The following is an 18938-nucleotide window of genomic DNA, read 5'->3' as shown; positions in this document are numbered from 1 at the left end:
TGGTATTAACAGCAGATAGTGTTTGTGAGAAGAAAATATTTTGACAGTAAACAAATGGAAAGCAAGGTCAGTCAACATTTGATGTCAACATTTGTCAGCAATAAACATTTCCCTAATTACAACATTTAATCCAGGCAGAATTATAGTTTCTCTAAAATGCATTTGTGATTGCAAATAAGATGTGCAAAAAAATGTTGCTTCTTGGAGACAAGGCTGGAACTCAACCAGAAGAACACAATCTCCAAGTATAAAATGGCACACCGTGCAAAAAAGTGACTTAACTAGTAAACTTTTACATAACGTACTCAATTTAAACAAAAAAAAATCCTCATTAAACTCAAAAATCCACTTCACAACCTCCTCCTAGCCCCACCCTCCACCCCCCTTGGATAACGACAGCAGTAGCTGTCATACATACAAATCATTAGCCTTCGCTCTGCTCATGCAACAGAGGGTTTAACACTACATTTAAGGTGGCATGACTATTGTTACGAGTTGTTTTAACGTGTACGTTAGTGGATGTATGGAGTGGATTTTAAGACACAACTAATAGGCCAAAACACAATCCTATCCATCTACTCCTAACAAGCATTTCCTGCAATAATAAATAAGCAAACCTTCACTGAGACTAAAAACACGTTTCAGTACATATTGTGGTGTTTTCTTGTTTCCACTGCTGTTGAAACTTCAAGAAATCTTTAGTCCAAACTGCAATTCTAACTCTGAAAGGAGACACTGAGAAACGCTGCATAGTGTCACTCGAAAGGTTTATATCAAATAATATCAAAAGATTATGACCACAGCAGTCAAAACACTGAATTAGTTTTTATTAAACCCATTTTTTTTACTTTATTAACACCAGCTGTAGCAATGCTTGCTCCATTTGTCAACTGCTGAAAAACATTAGCATCTTAAAACTAACGCCTATCAGGTTTTACAGCATTTCCTTTTTTCAAAATTTACCTGTTAAGGAAAGTAAGCCTATCTTACCTAACATTACAGTGAATGGGTTGCAACAATGTCAAGGGAATAATAAATAAAACTTCTGAGCAATTTACTGTTCCCAAATCACATGATTCTGTACAATAGGCAAGGAAAATCAGAGCGTCCACAGAGAACATTAATTATCAATAGGATGTAAGCCAGCTTGGGACTAAAAGCTGAAAGGCAAATATAGAACAATGCAAAAGGCCATGGTGGGCATTATCCACATTATAATAAAGCTATTAAAGATCAGGAAACAGTAATTTCTGAAAATTAACCACTTTGACCTTGAATAACATCAGACACAGTCGATTGACAGCCCAGTTGTTTTTCCAGAAAACATGTAATATTTACATTGCACTTGATAAGACATTGACTCCAATCGTAATGATTTCACTCCAAAAGTCAAACAAACTAAAATAAAAAAGCCCACAGCAATACAAAATGCTTAGATGATCCTGTTACATGTTTATCACTTATGTGACTTCTGTAGCCTACAGCCTACAAACATTAACTTCAGCTGTGAAGGACCTTGTTCTTATTTTACCACTAAATCAAAGTTGTTATAAATAGAAATTCAAGCACAAAAACCTTTATGTGGCAAAATAAAATGATGGCAAATAAGATATTGCTAGAAAAGACATGAAATTATAAAAAGAAAATAGGGTAAACTAGCATCTTTAACAGTTATGTGTAAAACAGTGCATTCTAAATGTAAACATTTAGAATGCAATTATGCTCATATATAAGAACCTTATAATTGGACAAATATTTTTAGTGTGACTCTTTTAATCACAAGTTTAATTTCCTTTTTGGTTCTTTTCTTGTGCACTTATTTTTTTTTTTTAGCAAAGCTAACATAGTGCTCATTTCTACTTCTAGCCAAAACCAGTCTGTAAACATTCATTATATGAGCAGAACAGCAATCTGCTTCCCCTCATTTGCTTTCAAATATGTCTCCGTGTCCGGGCCACAGAGTTTAGGTCAGTGTAACAAACAGCTTCACATCAGGGGAAGAACTGTCATGATCAGTGGAACCTACGCAGGAAGAAAAGCACAGCTATTCTAACATCAGGTGCATTGGGACACAGGCATTCGGCTGACAGCGGGTCACATTCACTTTAAGGGAAATGATAGACAGGTTTCTTTGGTGCTGAAATGAAATGCTTTTCCATGCTAAAAATATCCCTCATATTGAGGAGAATTTGAGACAGAATTTGAATTTGAGACAGCCAAAGAGATTTAAAAAACACAATATATAGAATCACATTCCAAAATAACAAGGACAGTAATTTGTTTGTCTGTTACACCCCGTGTGGTTAAAAAGCTTCAGTTTTTGGGTCCAAACCCTTTCTCGTCTTTGAAAACCCCTCAGGAGAGATGCATCTCTACCTGTGACCTTTGTCTGCTCTTGAAGAGGAAAAATATCTCCGTAGACAGGTCTGATTATGCAAATGGATGATAAGTTAAACCCTGAATATGTGTCCTTTGTTTGGATGATGAATAAGGAAACATCTTGTTGCTCATGCCTACCCAACTGTAGCTCATCTTTCTTCCCGTTACCTTGGGCCTAATTTAATAACCTAAAACTCCCTCAGCCTACTGTGATCCTGCTGTGCAACCTGATGACAGAAATATGTGTAAACACCTGCACTAATTACCTTCTCATGCAGATTATTTATGAAACACATTAAAGCATGTGTAAAACGATTCATTGGTCAGAATTCAGAGCAATTTTTCACGCAACCATCCAAATATCTTCAAACCCAGGGGAGGCAGAGCACGTTTCAGCTGAAGCTAAATGCTATTATCTCTCCGTGACTGTTCATTTTCAGGACTGTTTGTTGCGAGGAGACTAAACAAGATTGTCAAATAGACAAAGAAAAGTGTCGCTGTGTGCTCTAAAATCAGCCCACACCGATTGTTTATGTTTGATTTAATCTGCCTAATGTGTTTATCGTCTTGTGGACATTTGAGGTTTTCATGAATTCCCCCAGATTAAATGATGGCAAAACCTATTCCCAAAATTGGAGTCTCGTGTGAATAACTCATGCAAAGATATGCCTCCTAAAATATTTCCCTTTTTATAAAGTTTGTGATACTGTCTATTGACTGCACTGCAGGTGCTGAGTGGAGGACAAAATTAGCACGGCACTCAGCCTCGAGTGTTCAGGAGGGCTAATTGAGCCAAAACTTCTCTGAGATAGACATCTCTGATTACATTACATCAGTAATATATTCTTGTCTCATAAGTGAGCTGATACTAGAGCCACAATGAACCAGACAAACTTCCTCCATGATTAACAGGGGGGTAATGATTTTTCATATCTACTAATTATCCATGTTTAGTTATCTTGTACCAGAAGTTACTGGGAGGCTGCCAAAACTGATCAAGAGGAAATTTTGATTCATTCTTAACCAAAATGATGAATGAACCCAATCTGAGAAGTCAAGTCAAATCCATTGCTAAGACACCAGATAATGGATTTTTAGACCTCACCATTCAATTTGTGAATTCTTTAATTTAATTATATAATTAAGTTGTAAGGAAAGCGGTTTATGTTAACGGAACAGGACCAAACTGCAGCATGTGCATGTTGTTTGCTTGGAGGAGGAAAAAACAGAAATTGGATACTTCCAATAAAGAAAAGTGACATGAAGGAAATTAGGAAAGACATATCAAGACTATAAAATGTTTTAGGTAACTTAAGCTAATGTGTGGGATGTGCATCAATGCTGATCCAATGTTGATATCAAGTGTCTGTAATCTAATTTGTTTACAATACTTTTTGGCTACATTGGTGTTGAAGATGGACAAAGCATCTCTGCTTTCTCCCGTTGTTCAAAACTGTAGCCAAAATGTCAGTTTTCTTGCGTGCTGTAGTACTGAAGTGCATTTTCAGTTTTTAGTCAAGCAAATGTCCAACTCATTTACATAGATGAGTGGGATTTAAAAATTGTACTGCAGCCAGCCACTAGGGCCGCTCATTTATACTGGCTTCAACTTCCAGCTTCCAGTTCTCTCTTGAGTTATAATACATCTAGATAGATCCACCACTAGGGACTAGAACCACATAATACTGTGAGCAAATGAATTGCTGAGTGAATAAAACAAACACACAGCAGCCAGAAATTTCAGTTAATAAAGAAACAGCATGTTTTAGCTAACCATGCAAGCAATGCAACATTTGACAATCTGCAAAATATTTCTTATTTGAACATCTAAACCATCTACTTACTGACAAATAGTTGTTATAACAAAAACCTCTCATAGGAGTCTTTTTGGCTTCAGATAAAATTACTTTTCTAAACAAATATCAGCGTTTTATATTTTATCCTAAATATGCACTGATTACTTTTTTAAAAATTTGTGGGCAGGTATGGCATTGGTAGATATTCAGTTCTCCCAGACCCTGATCAGGGTTTGGGCCTCAAAAAACAGAATTGGGAAATCCTCAGAATCACTTTTAAACTCTAGACTTATCCGAAATTGGATGCAAGCTCCAATTATTCACTATCTGAACATTGCAGGATCCATAAGTCACATTTCCTGCTAGGAGCAGCAGTTACTGCACTGCAAGTCAGAAAAAAAAAAAACTGCTTGCTTTGACTCTGCATTTATTAGCCGGGTGTAGCCACATTCCAGCAGGTGACAGCTAGTCAGATGTGACTGAGTGCAATATTATCCCTCAGACACGCTCTCCCTAATTGCAGACAGCTACATCATGAGAGGATGATGTGTCTGAATTATTGATACGTTCTCGAGGTTGAGTGCATAGTGCTTTTTAAGGGGTTTTAAATGCAATGAAAAGGAGTTTTAAAGGAAAAAAAAGGGCATTCAAGTCTGAAATCATACAATTAGAAGGGGTGTAAGTACACTGCGGTTATAAAATGATCACCCTTCACCCCACCTCACCCCACCCCTTTCATCTGAAAACAGGAAGATGCAACTTGATGACCACATAAGGCTTAGGGTTTCTTAAAATAAAAGACTTCTGACAGATGCATCTTACTGTAGTTGGAACATTTGATCAATGAACACTGCAGATCATGGACAGGATCATGGACATCTTATAGAGCTTTTTTTTTTCAGATTTTTTTTTTTCTTGAGGTTGACTGTAAAATCAGAATTCTTTGTGTGTATTTTTCTCCCTATAGATAAATACATATATATTTTTTTGTTTGTTTGTTTTATGAATCAGTACTTAAATGTCAGGGACAAACACATCTAGATGTCAGCAATAACAAGTTTAAAAGCGTTTTCTTTTTTTTCAATACGGCACTTATTAAGATGAATTATTAAATTACGAGATCAAAACATCAATTTCTTTCTTTCACATTTCATGAAGTTGTAATTCTCGTTTCCCTCGTTTCAGTTTATGTAAATAAACTAAACAAATTGCCCAGCATATTTAGCACATGTAACCTAATCATCACTCTCTATTCACCTGCCCCGTAGACTAGCCCGCAGGCGAAAAAGCCATTTGAAAAATGATTTGAAAATTTGTGAACTTATCCTTGAAAGTGACTCCTCACATTGGACTCCCAACAACTCAAAGTTGCGAGCATAATGTGTCTGTGTTGTCAGCCATATTAACAAAGTGAACACACCATTAAACAATGTCATTAAGCACCGACTCATGCTAATGTCTTCGTTTAACTATCAATGACGCTTAGCTTACTGGTCTGAAAGGGAAATCTGTTTTCTGGATTATTAGGCCAAAATAGAAATTCACTGAGCACTTCGAATGTTGTTGTGGTGCCTCTGAGAGGGTGGGACACTGCAGTTAAATTGAACTGAAATAATTCAAATGGCTTGGATGGACAACATACTTGTGATTGTTTTTATTGATGTATTTCTGGGAGCACAGAGTCAATGAATTAGATGTTGTGTTTATATTTTATCTTGTGCAGTATCCCATTTAGCATGCCCATCTAAATGCTAATAAGAAAAAAAAAACAGTTTCAAACTTGTCCCGTATAACTAATGTGTTAATTCACTGATTGCTCACTAAATGTAACGCTTTGTTCCATTTATCTCAGAAATCAAAACTTGAATCTGAGAATGACCTCACACCCAACCTAATGTTTTAAGCTCCAAGTCAGAAAACAAGTAAGATTTGTTCATTTCTGTGCTCAATGTTCAGGCTAACTATTATTAACAAATCAAGTCAATAACAATATTCTTATGCAGTTAAACTCTGTAACATGTTTCCAAACAGAGCCAGTACAGCCCATTGTGCAAGAAAGATTTTTAAAAATACAAAATGACAAAATTGAAAACAAAAAGTTCACTGCTGCAACTATCACAAATTTTCATGGAAAAGGCAGACATGCTGAATATTGAAGTCATGGCTGGTGAGAAACATTTGACTTTCGAAGTGAAAATTCAGACTTTGGGAATTGTTCAAATATTTTTTTTTCTGACTTGGAACTTGGAAATTCTCACTTCTGAATAAATGGAACACTCCATAACTTTTTGGCAATTTAAACTTGACGTGAAACCTCAACTCCTCACTTTCAAACTTTGTGTTTAGATAATTTGACTATTACCATGAGTGGTTGCTTGTCTTGTCATTGCATCATATCATCAATATAAATCAAATCTTTTTCTTTTTTTTTTCTTTTATGGAGCTCTTTTTGATATTTCTTGCTAGTTCAAAACTTTAACCCCACTGGACACTGAACAAATGTGATTCTAAACTTTTAATAATATGTTTTTTTTTTGTTGCTTAAATTCATGTTTTGTCAGCTGCTTAATGACCCGTGTCAATGTGACCCAGAGTCATGTCTCCTTCTCTTCTGAAATGAAATAAGAACATTACACAGGTTAAAGTAAGACATAAAATCCATCAACTAATTTAGGAAATATTGTTGTCAGCCCCTGTGACTTCACATTCTCAATGGCTATATTAATCAGCCTCGGCCCGTAGGCCCAAACAGATGGTTTTAATAACTTGCTTAAAGCAGTCCAAAAACTCCAAGATAATGCTACAGTAAACTGAACATCCATCTTTGGCTCTATTCGTCCCATTCCCCATGCAAACAGAGTCATTACACACATGGCTTGGGGGAGAGATTCCCTGTCACACAGCCTATCCTTCTCCTCTCAAGGATTTGGATTCTTGTCATCTGTTTTTCTTAAACTAGTCAAGTGACACTAATATTAAGTGAGCGTAACGGGTTCCAGCCACCTTGAACAATCTGACATTTAACCAGACTTTTTTTATTTTTTATTTTTGTCATCCAGTCAAAGTGACATTCAATAAGTAAACATTTTACAAGGAAGCCTTGTGTATCAAACCTGAACAGAGACTGAAAGCTATTTTAAAAACTGAAGATGTCAAATAGGGCACTTACTACAATCAATTTGAATACAAGTATGCTTACGGTAAGTTATGGAAGAGGATGTACTGTCACTGAATGGCACACATTAAATATTTTTTTTCTCTTTCGTTACATAATTTTTATAGTTTAAATAAACTGGAGCAGTCAGTTTAAAATACATCACGTTTGCTTTTATTTTGTTGGATTACTTCTTGCAGAATGTAGGTTCACAAATCATTCTTTCAAATTAAAGGCTTCACTATTCTTCACATCTTAGTTACTAATAATCTGTACATCATGTTCTGCCCAGTTTATGACAGCGTGAGAAATGATAAATCCATGAACTTTGAAAGCAAATGTATGTTATACCAAATTAGATTTGGGAGCTATAGATTACAAGGGCTCATTGCAACGTCATGAAGAGCAGGCAAAAAAAAAATCATAAAGTAAGAAACCAAATTTGCACTTTCTTCATACTGATGGTTAATGTGTCATTTATGCTGAGATTTGTTGAATAAAGTATGCAGAGAAAAGTGCTTTGTTTACATTGTTTACCTGCATTTCAGAATTGTATATCAGTACATCTGAAAGACGACTGGAGTAAACGCTTTCAAACTGGACTATTTGATGTAGTTCAGGATAACCTTTATGTGTCTAGTTTCATAGTTTGCAATGAGCACATTTAATAATTTCATTACACAAACCATTTAATCTGTATTGTTGCACTTTGCACACTATACATGGTTTCATGTGTTTCATGTGGAACATGTTTTGTATTGTCATGCACCTTTTTAGGACATTTAAACACAAAGTTATGACAGGAACTTTACAGAAAGAACTGTAAGAGCTAACATTTACGATTCCTTGCTTAATAACTTGTGGTGCACACTGATTCATTATGTAAAAAAAAAAAGCGAAAGTTGTGGGTTTTGTTATTATCCCCATTTGTTTTAACAATTACTCCTGTTTCAACTTGTTTTTTAACCTTTGTTAAAAACACTGCAGCATATGTGTTTGCCAAAAATGCATCATAAACTAATCTGACTAACCTTGAACTCACCCGAGAAAGTCTAGAAGCTCAGATTTAGTTTGTGGCATGATAAAAACTTGCAAAATATTCTACAAAAAGGTAGCAATAGTTAAGCCAACTGCATGAAACAAAAGGCAATTTAGAAGAGTTTAATTGTCATGGTCCAGAAAACATTTGAATGCCAAATACGTGCTGTTACCCCACCTCAGATAGCTTTTAAATATAACACAGAATTTAATAAGCAATAATTTTAACTCTTCTCTGTGGCTGTCACACCTTATATTAAAAGGTGTATGTGTTTTTCTAAACTGTGTTTGTTCAAATGTGATAAAGGGAGATGTATTTGAAAAAAAAAGCCAATTTCCATATCAAGTAAAGAGAAAAACAGAAAAGAAAAAGGAGTGCCAGAAAAGTAGATAAGACAACAGGATTGCACTAATACACCAAGAAATAGCTAAAATGGCAGTTCAATCCTCCTCTTTCCTGATAAATAAATTATAACACATGGTTTTATTTCATACCCCCTCTTTGTGGAATCACACTGATAGGTGGGTAAAGCATCCAGCTTTCACTTAAATGGTGAAAAGTAGAACAAAGTCATCAAGCTAACCAGTATCTGCACACTCTGGGGGATATGTGCCTTTTAATTTGTACTTCTCATGCGTTTGTTTATGCTCACAAACCACTTTATTGCAGACAACATGCTAATAAAATTTAATATAATCCAACTGTTCTGCCGTAATTTTAACTTTTTCACAGTTTCTCATACGCATGTTTAGGGAGTGGACTAAATATTAGAGCCCTTTTGTTCATAATGCATCCCAGTTTACCACCAGCAACTATAACATGATAATACCGTAACCTTTGTGACAATGTGAACAGAAACTGAAAATGTACCAAAAAGGTAGAAATGATGGGACGGCTGTTGCTTTGGATTACTTTAAATTTCCTTGGCATTCCTAATAAAAAGGTTGAGTCAGTTTATTTAGGAGCACTTTTGAAAAGTATTAACTAAACTGCCATTTGCTGCAGTCAGAGAGTGTAAAACAGGGCTCAAACTACAGTAGTTTTTCAGCAAACAGTAACGTTATCTTGTATATGCAAGAACAAACAGGTATTTCATGGAGCCAAAAAAATAACAAAAGAAGTGATTTTTTCTTGTCTTTCATCTTTGATTGCGAGTCAATCTTAATAAATTTGGCCATGAATCCTTAAAAGAAAACCTCTTTTTCTTGTTCAGTTGTTTACTTGCATCATACAGCAGTAGACACACCCATATAATAAAATATTGTTTATGTCTGCGATTTGTTGTTATGGTAAAAGCTGCAGCTATTAGGGCAGATATCAAGTGAGGCGTTTGGCAACAGAAGTATAATTCTCTCAAAAACACGTTTGCGTTGTTTTGCCATCTTTGCTGTATACATCTATTACATTCACAAATTGGACACAGCTTCATAAAACCTTGAAAAGTGGGCAGAGAGAGAGAGAGAGAGAGAGAGACTGGTGGGCAGATGGGCAGTGGATAAAGTCTTTTATTTCCACCATTGAGCAGTTCCACACCTTGGATAATAGGAGCCAATTCAGTTCAGCCCATAAAGAGGTTTATCAGTTCCTGTCAGCATGCCCTGCAGGGGTGAGGCGACAAATAACAAGGTAGTGAAAAAGAAAAGTGGTAGGAGTCCAGCTCCCTAACCTGTTCCCCCTCTGCCAATGGCCATCTGCATTTTTCAAAAAAAAAAAAAAAAAAACCTCTCATTTTCACATATGAATCGAGACATGATTCTAGAGTTGACAGTCATGTTTGAGCTGCACTGGAAGGAGAGATTCAGGTCACATGATTCACTCTAGATGGGTCTCAAAACATCATGAAATTCCAAGCACTGCATGGGCTGCCAAGTCCTCTCTCCCATTATCATTCTAAACAACTCAGAAATGCTCATTTAAAACATTTTGTGAGTTAAGGAAAAGACAAAGCAAATAAATTTAAATGTGGCTATATTGTTTATGTAGTTGAGTTAAAATGAATATACCTAAAATGTTTAATTTTAAGTTGTGTTCGGGCCAATAAGATTCAAAAGCTGCTCTGCACTTTAGAAAAAAACACAGGAAAAGTCTTTATCTGGGAAAATACCTCATTCAGGTGTAAGAGGATGTCAAATTACAGCCCTCTGCCTGATTTGACAGGCTTTTCAGATCTAAACTAAATTGCTGTCTCATTTCTGGCTATATTAAGAACTAAATAAAATTTGTAAAAGTTATATATGGTAGAGCTGCTGTCAAAATATTCAAATGTAATATATATTAAAAAAAACTGCTTTCACTGTTTTCCCCCAGCAGCTGGACCAGATTTGGAAAATTGACATACTCGTTCAACTTAAAACAAAATAAAAAAAAGGCATTTCTCTTTTTAAATATATACAATTTTAAATTCACTTTAGATTTTTTTTATTTTCATTTTGAAAAGCGTTGTTGGAGGCACAGCCATAAAAGCTCCTCCACTGTGTTTGCCTTACGCTCGCTGGAAAAAGATTGGTACCATATGGCACGATGACAGGATCACTCAATCTCCTGTGTACCTGAACACCACATTAATCATTTTTGGGGAGGATATTCTTTCCCTTTCATCACACAGGAATTTTCCAAATAGCCCCTGCCTTTATTTCTCTCACACATGTAGTGAATTTACATACACAGACTACACTCTGCCCTTGTTAGAAGCCAGAACGTTTGACCGAGTTCAGGCTGGAGCAAAACAAAATGTTAAGGTTAGGTGTCAGGTGAGACTTTCTTCCTGCTCAACATATTGACTCACTTTTTTTTTTTTTTTTCTAATGCAGTTAAAACCTACAAACTCCCTTTTTTTGTGTGTCAACCTTCTCAGATGGGTGATGAAACAAAAACATAAAAAAAAAAATTATTTTAATGTTTTTTACCAGAATATATATAGAATTGGACAATTAAACAGTTACCATTAATTCAACAAATATAGAAGGAGTGCTTTAAATAATTTACTGAGCTAAGAAAATAAACAGAATGACTACATAAAAAACAAATAATAATTATAGTTAAAATAAGACATGTAGTTTTAATGTCTAATAATTATGTTTGCACCTACCTTACTTTGGTGCCTATGATAAAATCCCATAAGTATTTAGAAAGACCTTTAAGCTTCTTCCACTAATTCAGACTAAGATTTTTTGGGGCAGCGAAAGGTGAAGGGAGTAAAAGAAGTGGCCCAGAGGTGAGCAAGAAGAGAGATCGAGAGAAAAACAGAGAGGAGGAGGGAGGCAGAAATGGGACAAAGGAGAAAGAGTGCTCTTTATAGCAATGTCCGCTTGATGAATCAGACATGTCTTATTTGTTGGCTTCACTGCCAGGGAATTTGCATTGATTATTTTCCCCTCAACAGATACATTTAAATCAATGTGGCACAGCGCAGCCAGAAAGTGTGAGAAAATGTTGCGAGGCGCACGGTGAAGCCCAGAGCCTGTAACCTTGGTCAGACAGGAGGAGCCACAGCTCCCCCTTCATGCCAAACAGATGAGATCAGGACTAAAGCAGTGCTCTGAAGGCAGCACCAACTCTGATCTCCTTCTCTGTTTAGAAAAAAAACAAAAAAAAACAAATCCCCTCCCTATACCAATAAAAACATTTCTGTGGGCTAATATATCTTCATTAGCTGCTATACCTCATATGCAGATTTGCCAATTTGTGTTTTTTTCACAAGTTTTACAGAAGGTGTTAGATTGCTTTTTACTCTCAAATTTGCTCCTAAGTGTTTTTCTTTCTCTGGAGTTTTTCTTTATAGTTTTTTTTATTGCTGTTGAGGTATGTTATAGACACATCTCTGGGTAATATTTGACCTTTAAGTTGCGCAACAAAAATCCATCTGAAGTCTTTTTAAAATATGGAAAGAAATTGCATTGCTATATCCTTACTAAGATGCATCCCTGAGTTTTTTTGGGCGAATAAAATGAAGAAAGTTTGATAATAGCGTCACATTTGCCTCTTTTATCAATATTCTTGCTTTCCACTCCAAATTAAACGTTCACAATTAACTATATAGGGCTTTTTCTGACTGTTAGATTTGATAGAAAAATAAGCATGCACAAAAATGCATATAATACTTGGAAGTGAGGGGAAAATAAATTTTAAAGACATTTTATTATTTCAACATTCTGCGATGACCAAACTTCCATGTTTTACACTATTGCTCGGCAAAGGTGTTTGATGATTGTAAATTTGTCTGTGAAAAACAGGCGAAGCAGATATTTATCCAGCAACAGATCCATTTTCTTTTATGTTGACCCAGTGTGGAGCTGGATCACTGCTAATGCTTCAAGGTTTTGCTTTAATGATGCTTTCATTGAAGTTGAGCTGAGGTCTTTGTCTTCTCTAATAAAGTCCTGCACTGCCCCCTTGCAAACACTGAGCAAAGATGTGAGCAGGAAACCAGGCGCAGGACACAGAAAATACAGTCAGGTGGCACAAAAGTGGAGCCAATTCAGTTTACTAACTTCTTTAAAAAAATATGTTTTTTTGCCTTGACTCACAAGCAAGAGGCTCTAAATAATAAGTTTCACATTCTAATTGAGTAGACCGTTTTCAACACAATCTAATACTACACACACAGCAGGGCACATCACTCCCAACTCCACTCTGTTTCTATCTCTCTCTCATTGCTCCTCTCATTGATAATTTCTCTAGAAGCCTCACCCTCTCAGAGGAAGATCAAAGTGGCTGTCACACACTGCCAGTGGAGAACAGTTCAGGAGCATCTCCTCACAATCTATTATTCCTATGGATGATGAAAGAGTGTATATCGAGGGTGGAAATGACGCTGTTATGAGGCAAATGCAGAAGGGAACGTGTGCTCATTGCACTCGGCTGGTTTGTGAGACAAAAAAGAACAACAAACACTTTAGATTAGGTAGAACAATAGACTACCATTATAAAGAATTAACAAATGCTTTATGATTAGGCTGAACACACTTTATAGAGTAATAATTAGGAACTTAGAAAAGAGTTTTCACAAATCACGCTTAATATTTAGCCAAAAGAACCACTACACATTACATTTAGCCTTGTGATTTATTTATTTTTGTTCTTGTTGCTCTGCTTGCTAAATTTCTTGTATCTTACTTGTTATATTCATTTATAAAGCTGCTTTTGATAAATGCCTGATGAGGAAAATCTGTCCGACAAAGAAACAAGTTGCTATTGGCATTTTGAGTAGATGCTCTTCAACGACCTGAATGGGTTCATGACTCAGTTAGTTCCTAGAATATTAAGCATTTATTTTTAATTTTAAAAGGTAGCCTTAAAGAGATACAGGCAAGTAAAAAATTAATTTAAGTCTACCATTACATTATTAAAATCAATTTTTTATGCTGGCGTACATGAAAATTATTTTATTAGCACACATAATTGTTTATAATATAATATAATACAATACAGTATAATATAATGCTATCCTTTTTCAACCCTGAACTGTGCCTGACAACAAATATTCCCAATACTGCAGAGCACATGAAAACAAGCAAACTATTTTGCAAATTTTGCACACTACCTTCTTTTTTATGCTGTTGTATTTTCTCTGCAGGGGGGGGAAAAAAGGGAGAAAATTTCCAATATCTCCCGACTGTCTCCCTTTTCTCTAAAAGGCACATCTTAAGTCAAACTAAAGCATACACTCGTCTCTCCCCTAGGGTGCAGTGGCAGTGGTGCAGAAAAAGTGAACTGCCAAGGACCCCACTGTTTAGCAAACACTCCTACTGAGGGGAGGAATTAATTATTCAGAGCCAAGGACCAAGGCAGCCCCATTTGATTGCACCACAAAAGAAAGGTCAGAGCTTTTCATATGAGGTACCTCATGGTTCTGCATCCTGTCAGCTGACAGGAATGGCTATAGTATATAAGGCTGAATGGCACTCTGGTTAACAGCTCAATTAAAAGGACAAGGTTGTTTCGGTGAGGATGTTTTCAAAAGACACGTGACAAACGCCATATAATAGAAATATGTGACTGATATGGAGGATATGATCTGCACTTGAGGAGATTTTTGTCACTTGCGCAAGTAGTTTTATCAACTTTGCAGGAGCTGATGTGAAACTTTGAGATGTCGAACTGACAAGGGGAGAAAAAAACACAATGATACTGGTTAAAATGATTAAATTCTTATGGCTCCTGGAAGCAGTTTTTGTTCAAGTCTGAACAAATAATTTCTTTCACCCCTCTTTGTGAGTTAGCAAATGATCCATTACTTACATTTGAATAGTTAATAAGCAATAATGGACTTCAAATCAGATTAATAACATGTTATTTAATCTACGGCAAAATGGCCTGCGAAAGATTGAAATATTAGTTGTCAAATTCTGCAAATACTGTATGGACTCTGGCAATTAATAGACTTGGAGAAAGTTTTGTGGCCAGGCTCCCAGTATAGGTTCATCATCTGCATAATCCGATCAAATTTCCCCAAGAAAGGCCAAAGCTTTTTCTCCAGTCATGGTGAAATGTCTGATTTTCATCAAGTCCCCTTCTCCCCACTCGGCGCTCACAATGCCTTCTTCACAGAACACACCATGAACATACAGTAGCAGTGCAACTAAACCCAGCCACAGGATCCTGGGGGGTTTATGAAGTAAATCTGCCATTAAAGTAGAATACTACTGAGGCCTCCTGGCATTACGGTCCGTCACTGTAAGTTATAATCTCTAAAAACGGTGGCGCGGTGAGCCTCGGCAGAGTTTAGGATGGAGCCAGGACAGCAAATTCTACAACCACACAACAACGGGGTGTCTCTTCCCTATTGGTGTGCCTGCACCCCCAAACAGAAAGCCTTGCAGTTCTATTGGCTCTGTTCGACACCCTGACAGCCAATCGTCAATGGCTCAGCTCTACCATTCCATGGAAACCAGGCTTGCACCAGTGATGACATCCAATCCATGAAGCTGCCATCTTCTCCCAGTAACTCACACCATAGTTCCCAGTGCATTTTCACAAGGTCAGAAAGTAGAATGAGAAAAGTACAAAGAAGCCAACAAGTATTCACATTTTTCCAAAGCACATAGTCCATTCTACATATATCAGTGACCTCTTCTATATATTAGAAGGGGAAATCATCAATCGTCCTTTAGTAAAACTGAAAGTAATTAAATACAAGGTTGTGTTTGTTAACTGTGAGGTTTATGCCTGAACTGTATAAATTAGCTTTTGATTTATGCTCCTGGAGTATTATGGCTGAAGAGACAGATACAGATTGAAAAGGGGATAGGTCTTTCCTATGATGATTTTTTGCAGATGTTTCAGCCATTACATCTTACTCTCTTAGGTCATTAATTTCTCAGGTAATAAACCCCACTGTTGTTACCCCCCCCCCACCCCCANTTCTTATCCCATGCAGGTTGAAGCAGCTGGGTGTGCAGTAGCTTGTGTGTAGTTGCCAAATGGAGATGATGACAGTTTGCTCCATTGTTCATCAGAGAAACCACGGAGCCATGCTGTGTCTATAGCACAAGGATGAAAAATTAAACTCAACACCAAAAAATTAACATGCGGTAACACAGTCTGTTATTTGCCCCTGAAGAGATAACTATCATCACTTCAGGTCTGGTACAAGTGCGCCCATTAAGACAGGATTTTTGCAGACATAATTAAATTTATAAACAGACAGCACCTTGTGTTAGAATTATATATGTGTCAGGGCCAAGTGAAACCCAGAAACTAAAACCTTGCCTGAAGTACACCTGAAAATGGCAACTTAGATCTCTCCATCTGCTGATTACTATTGGAGGACCATTAGAAAAGCTCTTGTAAAGCAAGTAATCTTCACTTTGTGATTACTTCTTTTACACTCAAACACATTTAAAACACAAAAGGAGGGACACGGTTGACTCAGAAATTATTTCAGACTGCGATAGAAAATAATCAGTCACAAAATAGTAAATACTGTTGTCACCACACAATACAGTAAGAATGTAACACATTTTGCAGTACACATAGAAGGGAAAACATGCAAGATGTGTCTCAGCCTTGGGAATTTTTCAGCATAAATCCTTAGAGGGTGAACCCACTCATCCAGCAACCAGGACCCTGTTGACTGACATAATTCAGTCGCAAAGCACACAGGACCAAAAAAAAACGTCAGAAATTTGGAAATGCAGACAGTACTGTGTGAAGGTTTTAAACAACGCCTGAATTCTTTGTATTTTGTTTACAAGAAGTTTGACTTTGTTGTAGTCTTTCAAAGTGATTTTGATCAACATTTATCCAGGTTTTCTGAAGGTTATTCCTCATTGTCTGTTCAGTTCTTGTAGCTGATTAAGGTAGCATAAAATGAAGAACACAGGAAAGTGGATGGCAACAGAAAAAATGTCAAACCTAAAAACCTAAGTACAGCTTATTACCAGTCTGTGAAAGTCATTGCTTTATTACAAAAAATAAAAATAAAAATAAATAAATAACAGAACTGTAAAGACCTGAGAAAGGCAGCATTCTTCATTTTATCACTTATCTTTACAAAATATCATGTCTATTCTAAATTACTATTTTATGTCTGTGAAACTGTTGTTTTGGTATTTTGGGTACTTTTTTTTTCATACATCTTGTGTTGCCGGGTCTACACAGTAATGCATTTATGTTCTGTGTTGTTGCTGTGCTTCTGTCGCTGAATGGCCCTGCAACAGCGTGGGACAGAGGGGCTTGTGTTTGGAGTGCAGAGGAAGAAATGCGACTGAAAGCAGTTCTGTAATGGCGCCTGGCGTGATAGCACATTTATAATAAAGTTTGTGACTTTTACCGGCCATCTCCTTATTTTCGAATACAACCGCGACAACACGGTCTGGCTAAAGAAACAGTTTGTGCCCTTGAAGCAGGCTGCTAGAAACAAATTACCTCAAGCTCTGAAGGTTGTCTGGTAAAAATTTGCCCAACTGTTGGAAAACAGTTATATGCCGGAATATTTCATAGGTCAGAGTTAGGTGGTTCAACAAAATATTCTTCTGACAGTGGTCAGGAACTGAACTAAAAAGGGTTAAAAAGCATAGTGTATGCACAAAATGTGCAGGGAAGATGTGCAAGGAAAATAAAATCTCCAGGCTTCAGGTTTTTTTAATAGAATATGACATAAGAGGAGTATTCAAAATGATCCTTGTTTTCCTTTTTTTTTTTTACTTAACCTTCAAGAATGCACAAAAAAACAGGTGAATAGAAATGCACTAAATGTTAAACTGGTTAACTCATCCAACATTGTCTTGCATTTTATATATTCACGAGAATTCAAAAACGGCAAAGTCCTAAACATAAATATTAATTTGTACTTAAAAGCATTACATTCAATCACTAAAGCTGAACTGATACAGTTCAAGTTCTCTTCAGACAGATTTAATGCAGCAAAGAAGCAAAAAGGGAGAATTTATTCAAGCTGGCACAGGTATAATCTGCAATACTGAGTGAGTGTATCCCTTATCAACTTTGAAGTCAGAAAAAAATGTATACTCCTCTTTTTGATAACACTACCGTTTCATCACATTTCACACATGACTATGCTGTACTGATAGCCACTAGCAGTCAGGAATTTTTTTAGCAATTCAATGGCTATCTACTGAGCACAAAAAGGATGAAAAAAAACCCCCACAAAACAATCCAACCTTGATTGTCAAACACTTTCGTGCTGAACCAGCCTCATGAACTTCTATGAGGCAAAACAGCAACACAATCTTTCCACTCATAACACAAGCGAAGATCTCTCGAGCAATAAACTGATTCTGAGAGCTCTCATCAATCTTTAATCCTTCCTCTGGCTTTGTGGGGCTGCAGTGAGTGAAAAAAAAAAAAAAAAAAGAAACCTCCCTGCAAAACCAGAATGAGGCCAGATTCGAGCATATTCAAGGTTCAAGCAAAACTAAAAATCTCACTGAAGGAGCTAAATCAACTAAGAGACCTTTTATCTGTATCTGTCTCAGACATGTGCCAATAATTGTCTCCTGTCTTTGCTTTAAATAGCCATGGTTGCGTCTATGTAAATTTGGGGCAATTACATTTTTCTTTTTTTTTGCATGAGGTAGATACATGCAAATTTAAAGACATCAGAATACAATTGAACATAAATAAATAATTGTACTCTTTACAGTATATAAGTGCAAAACATTTAATTGTCAAAAAACTATTGAATTTTGTGGAGGAAGGAAAGAGTTAATAATTAGCTGGAAAGACTTTTAAAACTACCCGGTGTTTGGTTTAGACTTTGGCACATCTACCCAGCATCACAAAACCAAGGACACATCCTAACCTGATCCGATGGAGGACAATCTAAATAAATATCTGTGTCATTGTACCAACGCCACGAACGTAGCAGCTGCGTGGAGCCTGTGAGTTGTTGCCAAGTGGATGTGACAGTTCGCTCCGCTGTAGATCAGTGAAACCATGGAGCCTTGCTGAGTCTTAGAGCACAATGATGAAAAATTAATTCAGACACCAAAAAGAAAAAAAAAAAAAAGTGTCTCAAGAAGAGTGTGTAGTCTGTCCCCAGAGGTTGTTCTCTGCCTGAATGTGTCTATTCTGAGTGGAAGTGGGCAGCTTGTAATGTGACCTAAGT

This window comes from Kryptolebias marmoratus, linkage group LG24 (genome assembly GCF_001649575.2).
Source record: "Kryptolebias marmoratus isolate JLee-2015 linkage group LG24, ASM164957v2, whole genome shotgun sequence".
NCBI classification, from domain to species: Eukaryota; Metazoa; Chordata; class Actinopteri; order Cyprinodontiformes; family Rivulidae; genus Kryptolebias; species Kryptolebias marmoratus.
Note: the sequence above shows the minus strand (reverse complement) of the source record.